The sequence below is a fragment of the Cynoglossus semilaevis genome, chromosome 11 (genome assembly GCF_000523025.1).
Source record: "Cynoglossus semilaevis isolate Cse_v1.0 chromosome 11, Cse_v1.0, whole genome shotgun sequence".
NCBI classification, from domain to species: Eukaryota; Metazoa; Chordata; class Actinopteri; order Pleuronectiformes; family Cynoglossidae; genus Cynoglossus; species Cynoglossus semilaevis.
Window position 1 is genome coordinate 9,854,849 of NC_024317.1, and position 10,959 is coordinate 9,865,807.

General features: G+C 36.0%; 1 protein-coding gene across 9 annotated transcripts in view; it reads right to left on the minus strand.

Moving 5' to 3' along the window:
* Nucleotides 1-10,959, minus strand: part of foxp1b (forkhead box P1b) — a 187,013-nt gene that overhangs the window by 175,560 nt on the left and 494 nt on the right. For 7 of the 9 annotated variants that reach the window (XM_025059801.1, XM_025059804.1, XM_008320440.3 and 4 more), the window contains one exon: nt 6,244-6,322. The gene's annotated coding sequence lies outside the window, so the exon portion shown is untranslated. Of the gene's footprint in view, nt 1-6,243; nt 6,323-10,644; nt 10,907-10,959 lie in introns of those variants that run through there. The other 2 variants (XM_025059798.1, XM_025059799.1) reach the window with 2 other exon arrangements.

Below are 10,959 nucleotides of genomic sequence, written 5' to 3' on the forward strand. Positions count from 1 at the left end.
AGTGCAGGATGGATGCTGCTGTGGCCTCCACCTGCTTTGTGTCTCTCTTATAAAGAACACATTTGTCCAACATTAACAAGCAACTCCTGAATCCAATCTTTATCCAGCTTTGACCTGTTTCTGCCCAGATTTTGTCAAACATTCGGTAAATGATTGAACTATTATATTATGTTATATGTAATTATGGCATGTATACATAAAGTTAGCCTTTTTGTATATAGTAATTCAAATGTTATACAAATCTGGCTATCTTTAAACTAATTTTGTTAGCTTATGTAAAAAGCACTGTGTTCATTCATTTCAGTTTTTATAGATTTTTGTTTTTTATTCATACTGTTTTTGTCCAGGTTATTGTTCGTTTGTGTTTTATATTTATTTATTAATGATTGTCTATACTTTATAGTACTTCTACATTTTCTTACTCGCTGATTCAAGCCTTAAAACCATTTCTAGGTTTTAAGTAATATTATTGTCTATTAAAAAAAATAGTTTGAATAACAAAATTAGTTTAGCTATTACATTTTTTAGCCTAATCACAACCCTGTTGTAGCTAACAAAATGTGTTTGTTCTTGGTAATAAGGTCGTTTCAATTTGAATCCCAGGTGTTAAGGGTTTCCACTAACTCGAGCCAAATTATACCACGTTAACACTTTTGAAAAAGCAAAAGGCTGGGTGGTTGACCCACTGGTTGTTGTTCAAGTCAGCATAATTCCCTAAGATGGCTTTGTAACTAAGTGGACATTAGGAAAGTACCATCTGGGTAGCACTTATTTAAAGCTGGCGGATGTCCTGTGGCAGTGCGCCTGGCACTGAGAAAGAGGAATAAATTGCATCATTTACTTAACATGCGTTCACTGCTGTGAGCTTTTAAAGACCATGACTAAACAACTTGCCTTTTCAGAATGCCAGTTTTTGCCATCAGCCAATTTGTGTTGTGCAACAAATGAGCGTCTGTCAAAGGGCTGATAAAAGAAGTAGCGTGATGTTAACCACACAAAATTGCATTTAACTGTGAGTATATTACCAGCCCTCAATCCACTTACACCAAAGACATCTCCCAGTGCATAATGCACAGCTCTAAACTCATAAACATACAATAAACACATTGTAATTATAATGCCAGCTCTTTAATTACGTGTGTCATCTGGGGATGGACGGAGTGATGTGAGAAGATGGAGAGAGGCAAAAATGAGATCAAGCCCCAGGCCCAATGACAATTATATTCCCCACTGATTCACGAGTGTTCGAAGGCAGAAGATTCGATTGGCAGCGTTCCAAAGAACAACAACCCAAACAGCCTGAATCAGTGGGGGCTACATGCAAATCGTTTGCATTAGCAAAAGTTAGCAGAGTGGAAAGGTATCGAAGGTTACACTCCCCTAAATTGAAAGAAAATCATTTTTGCTCCAGGTTATTCTACAGATTGTTCTAAGAAAAATATTAGATTTTTCCAAAACAAAATATACTTTCTGAATTAAGAGTGACAGTACTTAATGCTGTGATATCAATGTAAGAGTTATTGAGTATTAGCAGTATACGTTTAATATACAAATATAAACATATACATACATGTATGTGCCTGTATGTATGTATGTATATATATATATATATAATTAAACATATATATTTGTATTGATATATATGTATCTATGTACACATATATACTTTCATATATATATATATATAGATATAGATTTACATACAGTATACAGTATATAGCACTGGTGATCGGGGGGTAAAGCAAAGAATAAAAGAGGCAGCCTTCTTTGTGCGCACGTTTGATTAAAAGCAGAAAGATCATAAACAGGTTGCATAGTTATCCACTTACTAACTATTACACAAATAAACATTTAACTCAACCTGACGGTTATAAGAGTAACAAGAGGCCTAACAGCAAGATTTATCTGTTTTGACAGGATCATAATTATTCATGCCTGAAACTATCATGGGGTAAATTGTTTAGAGACATTCATATACAGATCAGAGTCCACACAAGCATGGGATGCCCCTGAATAACCCCAGGACACCAACCTATAGACCGTATATAGGACATGATCCGACAGCTGGCAGAAATCCAGGCCGTGAGAGTTCCTGTATATCTTGGAAATGACAAACTGAGTTTTTGATTGTTTACATGTTGACCTGCACTGTATAGTTGGCTCTAAGGAGAAGAATAAACAGCTTCTGATCACATGATCTCTCTTGCTGAAAAGAGCTGTCACTGTAAATTCAGTACACAAGGTGTGGCAATGCAGCCAATAAAGGTGAAGAAATACAAACAAAACAACCCTATTGTTGGTTCCTCAGCTGGAAAGCAAGTATTAGCTAAGCCAAAGTAGTAAACCCTGCACTGGTAATCTACTAACCTGCAAGGTCTGTCTCACAGCAGCACTGCTAACACGAGGGATGTGAGGGAAGAGTAGTGCATATAAAAGATATAGAGTTTACTTTAATTCGTTTTTTTTTTTATTCTAATGCAGCCATTATCTTTAAAAAAAAAGGGACCACTCATCGGTCCATTTCATCAAGTATTTGTTAAAAAGATAACACTGCAAGAGGCTGAGCCAAGTGATTAAAATTCACTGCTTACAATAGAGTACAATGAAATGCACTTAAAGCCGTGGCCCAACAGGCTTCTGTATGGAATATAAAAAGATTGATTTTGAAGATTGATGAAGATTTTTTTTTCTTGTGAGAGAAATTGATTGGCAGAAACGGTAATAGCTTTGACAATGTACACTCCAAACAAAAAAAATTCTAAAAGCTCTCGGACAAAAAATCCTCTATCAAAAATCAGCTATTTGCTGATACGGCAACATTTGTAGTGATTTTTTTGGGATGCGGCTGCAGACTACTGCAGATTACAGTGTGCAGCACCAGTTAGCCAAACAATATTTAAGTTTAATATTTAAATTAAGTGATCCTACCACAATTCCATGTAGCAAACTTTTTAAGTAAGCCCTATTTAGAGAGTTACATTTCCTAATATGAAGTTGTTAGTTTATTGGATTAAAATGTCAGTATAAATATGTATTTAGATATATTTAGGATTGTCCGAGGTAGTCATTTCCTTATATAAACAGTATTTGTTTTGTTGCAGTGTTCATTAAGGTTCGAGATGGAAAGGTTTATAATTAAAATGTTTTTATGTGTTAACAGGTGATGATTTAAGGAGGTATGAGAAGAAGACAAACTTCCAAATTCTAAAAAAAAATGTTTCAGACTAGATTAAACGTGGGACAGTGAATGTGCAACGGGAATATTATAAACGGAAAGTGAACTAAGTACTTGTTACTGTGACACAGCACACCACTGCACACAATGAAATGTGTGCATTTTACCTGTCACCAAAGTGAACAGGGGGCAGCTTAGGTGCCTGGGGAGCATTGTGTTGGGCCAGTGCCATGCTGTGGTGGACTCAAACCTGAAACCTTCCAGACCCAAGTCCGCTACGCCAACCACGGAGCCACCACTGCCCCGGTAAACATGCCTCAGTATAATCACATGGGAGTACAAGACAGCAGTGAATTATCAGCCTGCTGTGTTTCCTTAATCACAGAAACAACAGCGTTTATCTCATCAGCAAATGCAGCAAATTTATTATCTGCTTAAACACACTATTCCAACCAAGGATAATCTAAAGACCTAGATGACAAACAAAACAAAACAACACAAAAAAACTCCTGTGAAAAATAACTATCTCCAACTAGGTTTGTGAGTGAAGCTCCACCCTATTTACAACAGTAAGAACAAAAAAAAAACTCCCTCCAAGGAGCCTGGGCAAATGCAAGTCACACACTACAAGCAACAGCAGGCAAACAACAACAACAGTTAATGATCTACTGGGAAAGCAGGCTTTCAAACAACAGCCGTCTGCACACAAACAAGGTGTGCATCTGTGTGCCTTCAAGGTAGTTAAGTGACGAGCAAGACAAAGTGTTTGTAAATTAGAAAGAAAGAAACAGAGGGTTGTTGTGAAAGTGGAAGTGAGTAGGAACCATAGTCAAATTCAAAGGAACTTTTGTTTGCCCACCCCCGCTTCAGAGGGCAAAAACAGAAACAGGGACCTGGTTACAAATACAGCGCAGTTTTAAGAAGTTGTAGATTTCTTCGCAGTCCTTTACGAACAGTTTACAAACTCAACCTAATCACTTCTTTGGTTATTGGTCAGCTACAGAGATAACACGATACAAGCATTCAAAAAGAAAACGTCCATCTTAAGATCCACCATTTGAAGTAGTGTTTTAGCCTTTCAGACTTGTTTACCTTAGACACCACCTCACTTAAGTCCCATGTGATCAAATCTACCAACACATTTTAATGGTAGCCATTAACTATTTAGGTCACGTTGTGCAAAAATAAAGTAAGACGATCTGTTAGAACTAATATGTTATGGGTTGAATTTTGTAGGAAAAGGTGAAATGACTAAACTAGTGCTGTCAAACACTAACAATTTACAACTTCATTTGATTAAACACAAAATAGGTTTGTGTTTGTTTGTTTTTAATGTGATTTTAAAACAATGATTGTAATTCATCATGATTAATCTAGATTAATCATTCCTACTGTAAATACTGCATGATGGAAAAATACTGTTGGTAACTCAGTAGTTTAAGAAGTCACTTCCTCAATCACCATGGGACTTCATGAAGAAGTAATGAATCTGAGGTAACAAGGCAGTTATCAGCTAAGAAACTGCATCAATAGGTAAGACTCTAAATTCACAAAGCCCTTAACGCCAACGGCCTTTTAATGTTGCTATTAAATTCTCAGGTTCATAGTAAGAACTGTACCAAAAGGAGCATGAGGATTATTGCATGAGCTGCTGGATCTTAAGCTGTACATCATCCCACTAAGCAATGACTGTAAATGGAACACAAGCCTAATTAGCAATTGTTGCTTTCTGCCGTCATACGTACTAAGGGCCAGCGTGAATGATACCAGTAACCCTCAGACTTTTATTCGTGCTCCTGACTCATCAGTGCCATGGCACCTCTGCTGAAGCCCCACAATGAATCTTGTGTAATTACTGCATCCCAATTATCACCCAGCTGGTAAATATATATCAAATAAACAAGCAACAAGCTGTCAATTAGGGGCGGCCTTTCATAATATAATAGGAGGTCCAAAATGACATTTACTATGGAGGTACAGGAAGTTAAATCTGTTTTATGGGAAGTGTTAGAGATGTATCATACAAAATAATGGAATCCTAATGTGTGTTTGTACTTAAATTGCTGGGGGAAATGATCAAGGTGGGAACTAAGTTCTTGCTGCAACAACAAGAAAAATTAAAAAATGAAAACACCGCCCTTTTTCACAGACACATTTTTCAAGGCTGTACCATTGTTACATTGAAATGTGAACATTTTCTCATCCAGTCTTCTCCTGCTCCTGCATTGGAGCACTTGATGGCTCATCACATAGCGAGCACCAAGCTAAGCTGGAGTGATGCACTCAGAGGACCTGATCAAAGCACACTAACTTTTCAACCAGCAATCATGACAACAGAGCCGTGTTCTGTTTCTGATTAGGCTAGGGCTCCTGCAAAGGCAACCGTGGAGCTCTTAAATGATCTGCTCCTACAATCAGACTACCTCACTTAACAGGCTTTGAGAATCAGTCAGTGACATTTTCATGTTTGTGTACGTAACTTCTGCTTCTTAAACACTCACTTTGATTAACGGTAGAAATGTGTAACATAGAGTCAGCTTATAGAAGCTTTTAGTTTAAATCTCCAATCATCCAGTTTATGATAAGTCTTTTTAAGACCGCCTTCTTCTTCTTCCTCTTAAGAACTTAAAAAAACATCTCTGCTGACTTACGCTCAAACAAGGAAAGATGTTTTTACAGATAATTGGGGACAAAATTAGCATAATAATAATTTTGTCTAGAAAAGATGCCAATAAACAAGTAAATATCCAAGACCAGTCTGAGAGGTCAAAAAAGAAATGGTTAAAATCCTTCACAGGAATAGACTAAAGTTGGAGGCCAAACAAACTGAGGTCTTAGTACATTTTGTTCACCGGTTGCACAAGAATCCCACAGAAACCGAATGGATTGAAGAGGAAGGTCCAAGGCAGGAGAACATCAAAACTTGTTATTTTGTACACGTAGAGACATTTTGAAACAAAACTGTGTAAACATGTTTTTCTTCTTCTGCAGCATTTTTCTCTATCTCACTTTAATTATTTCATAGGTGTAGTATCTTTCATAGTTTATAAGGAAGAAGAATGACTTACAGTTCTGATGTAATCAACTTTCACTTGTGGCTTTCGAACATCTCCAAAGTTGCCGATTTCACTTACTTCCCATGTTGCCCTGGAAGTCAAACAGAAGCGTGTGACAAACTGAGGTTATCTCAGGTCATACTACCTTTGATACAGATATTCAATGCCTATTTGATAGGAAACTGATATGAAAACATGTCATTTATAAAGCGTTCAAAGTTGTCATCATAAACAAACACAGACCCAACAACAGTGCAGACAGAGACAGGAGTTGAGGTTTCAACTGGCAGCTCAGCACAGTTTGCAACATACTGTCAGAGCCCTTGTGTCAGAAAGTCTTAAGATCACCAGCATTGGTTACAAAGAATACCCCATTGACAATAAGTTGGGTGGTTTTTTTCTGTAGTTAGGGTGTAGATGTTTCCAAACACTGACTCGTAGACCATTTGAGGCACTTGGAAAGGATTATTTGGCCCATGACTTCCTCTTCATGGCTTCTAAAATATCTTTTAATGGCACATGATTGATACTATATGTCCTTTTATTTTAGTTCCAAGCATCGTCAGACAACATCGAGCCATTTTAGCATTGTTTTTCATATATCATGTTTAGTCGCCTACTGTAGCCATTTTTGACAAAACCCACATCTTTTGTTTACATTTTAGCTACAAGGGATTTTGTTTACCTAAATTTTCCTTGGAATACTTTTTGCCAACTTCTGAGATTTAAATAAGTTTTATCCTTTGCTTAACATTTGGCAGGGTCAGCTATTTATTTAGTCTTTACCAAAATAAATTCACTTTAAGGTATTTACTATTTGTGTTGTTTTTTTCAACCCACCAAATTGTACTGATCTTTAAGATAACTTTTCTATTTTTTTAACATAACACAGATGTAGAGCAAATGTACGGCAGCCTTTACAGGATGTCAATCATACAATGGAACAATAATATTCAAATGTAATGATTTCTCAGCAGCAGTTTTTTCCCCCTATTTAAATTTACCTTCTTGTTGACGATCACTTAAACATGTTTTTAATCTGACTAATATTACAAAGGAAACTCAGAATCACAACCACATAAATGATCTGTGATCATACCGTATCTATAGCCAAACATGGTACGTGACTGAGGGAACAGATTATATGACATTTCCCATCAGTGAGCAGATTTGTGTTCCCAGGGTGTGGTGTCCTACTCGTACACAACATGAGCAGTAAATTCATTGTGTAAGTCAAGTTAATTGATTGTAATTGCACGCTCCCTCCCTCTCCCCACATGCAGACGGGCGACAGTCGTTGTCAACATGACTTCCTTTATCAAGAGCAGATGACAGGAGAAGGAAGTAATTGATGGCAGCATGAGTTAATGGCCATTCTGACCACTTTGTGCCAGTCTCCTACTGCACGGGAATTTACCTGAAGCTGTCCACCTCTCTGACCAATCATCCAACTATCAATTGTCCCATTTTGTGTCATGAATATGTCTCATAGCACTGGCCTGCGGGCAAGTAGTAATATAATAAAAACATTGAAGAAGAATCTCTAACAAATGCTGAAATGTAATCATTCAATAAACCCAGAGTGCACTGGGTTTGGACAGGGTTCAAGAGGCCCACAATTTTAATAAAAAACTCATATTAATGACCTCGTACCACTTGCAGGGTCATTTTGTACCAGTAATATATTTTATTTTTTACGATAACTTTTTGGATGAACAAAAGCAAATACTTTCACTATTTTTTTATATTTTTAGCAATTACATTTTTATTTTTTTAGTCTGAACTAAATTAGTAAAACATTTTGCACATTTTTGTAAACCTTTAACCGTTTATGTCCTGACCTTTAATAACCTTTTAGTTTATTTTGTTTTAAAGGCCATCAACTTTAAACTTTGTACATGCTGACATTTTTTGAGGTAACTTGTAGCTACTCTCTTGTGGTTTTGTTTTGACTTTCTTTTTTCTCTGCTCTCTTTGCACCAGTCATAGATATTGTTTTGGATTTTAAGTTCTAAGCGATAGTTTAATTTTTACTAGATTTTTGTTCATTTTAACTTCCCACAATTCTGGTCTTACCCTTTATTAACTGCTTTTTTAATTTGTTTTACTCATTAACACATTTTCTCTTATGTACTGTTAACAGTTTTTAGCTAAATCCTTGCTATTTGAATTACTTTAAAACCTACTACTCTAGTCTTTTAAAATCACATATCTGAATATCTTATTTCTTTTGCTACTTTGAGGCTCAATTTCTGACAAAGATAAAGCCTCAAGGCTGTATATTTTCAGCTTACTTTTTATTATTTAAAAAAAATCCTATTATTGTTTTTGTTTTTTTTTTATCGTTTCTAAATTGAATGAGGTTTAACTATTTATGCTATTTCAGGTATTCTAAGACATCATGTGGAGTCAGTCACTCAGTGGTTTTACCAACAGTGAAAGTTTTTTTTTTTTTTTTCCAGTATGAATTAAGGATTCCTACGTTTTTCTTGTATTTTCTCTATTTTATAATTCCTTGTCTAAATTTGAGAGTAACACTTTTCAAGTAACATATTTTATAGTCAATACAATAAATCCATGGGTGACTAATTACATTCCTCTCCCATGAACCTCGACTCTCAACAATGAGGAAACTTAGCCCACGTCTGGAGGGGCAAAGAAAATTCCCAAAAATCACCCAAAAAATGCAAATTTACTGGTTAAGGATCTTGTGTCGTAACAAAGCACACAGCTGCACTTCCTCAAATTGCAGGCATCATTTCCTCAGCGTTTATCTTATGTCAGTCCAATGTACTACAGTACAGTCATATTGGATTTGAGATGCATCAGGAAGAGACGATGTTGTGTCTCTCAGAAACACGAGGAGGCTGAGGCTTAAAAAATAAAATAAAAGTGAAGGAAGTTCATCCTTTGTTTTAAAATCTAGCTCAGCATTCGCAAAGGTCCATTTCTGCATAAGTGAGCACACAAACCCCCGGCGCCTGTTCAAATAGTCTGAAGCTCTCTGAGGCAGCTTGTGAAAACAGCCAAGCAGCAGCACTGTTTGATCTTCACTGTTTTCCTTAATCTGGGTTGTCAATGTTCGCTTGTTGCAGGCTGTTTATTTTACTTCTCTCACCCCTCTCATTTTTTTTATTTCCCCCTTCAGACAATGACTAACCATAAGAAAAATCGAGGAACAGTGCCAGCAGTGATTGTAAAATCTGCAGTTTCCCTTGGTTCTTCTCCTAAAAACTAAACTATTTCATCAGTACTGGTGCATGTTTCTCACTTAACTTTCAAAAGCGCCACCTTTTCCTGTTAGATATAAATGTAAATTCTGAACAACTAACTTGATAACTTTTAATAACTTGAAAGCAATATTCTTTTTGATTTAGTAGGAAGTAAAAGCCTCCACGATATTAAAAAAACTGTGACCATTGTGTCCTTCATTAAATATATATAACATAACATTTGCCAAAAACTAAGAATCAAAGGACTAAAAAGTTAACGAGGACCAAAACTATTTTTGATAAACCAGTTCTGGATTTTGTTTTTTGTTTTTTTTTTAACGTATTTATCAAGTTTTCTTTACCTACTAGCGTTCACATTTTAAGACAGATGATACGCACCTGGTCAAATATGTGTTGCTCATGCTGGAAAAGAGAACACGTGATTGGAAGAAAATATATAATAATAATAATAATGAAAGAAAATATGCCGCAATGCTTCAAACTCAGTTTTTCTAACTAGTATCCAACCAGATATTTTAATATTGGAAGAGTAAACCATTAGACTTTACCAACCAATAATATTGTTTCTATAGTTATGTAACTTTAACTTTAGTATGTTTTTTATTTTTTTGTTTTGTTGCTTCACATGACATTCAACTAAATGTTTGTTTTTTGAAATACAATACAGTTGTCGTTATTTCCCCCAAATGTAGCATCTAACAGTCTGCCGATTTATTTATTTTTATTTATTTATTTATTGTCTCTCTAACTCCAAAGCTACTACAAATTAAATATTATACTACAAACTATTATATAGAAGCAGCGTTTAGCCAATTTAGCTTGTTTTTATTAATTTGAAAAAATCATATAGAATAAATATTCAAATTTGTTTGGGAGTGAAGCCCAGAGAAAGACATTTGAAGATATTTTTTCGACTCCAGACATTTCTGTACAATGCCCAGAATGATGCATTCTCCTTCTAAATACAATTAGTAATAAGTTAGCAGCAGTATTGTTTACAAGACAAGCCAAAAAAAAACTGTTTCACTGACTCCAAAAACTGCAAGTTAGTGGTTCCAGACAGAGAAGTTGTAAGAATCCCCTCCATCCTCTTTATCCTCCCCCTCCCTAAACACGTGGGGGAGAGAGCTGCTCTATCCAAGCAAATCACAACACTGAAAACTACAAACTTTTTACAAACCTCAACAGGTCACTCACAGTCAGGATTTATCCTTAACAACTCCCGGTACTTTTCTTAACACGCCACGTATCCATAGTGAAAATCCTTCATTTGTATTTGCATTTTACTTTTTACACCCCCATTAAAAAAAGAAGAGGCGAGTTGTGGACCAAACTTTTCGCAGGACACAAGGGGGAAAAAAGGACACGACACTTTTGTAGCAGCACGTGTGACAGCGGCACTAATCACCCTCTATACCCGACAACCACGCCGGCGTTCATTGGGTCTTCTTTTGCTATTTTTTTAATTTAGAGCAGCGGTAGAAAGAGAGAAAGG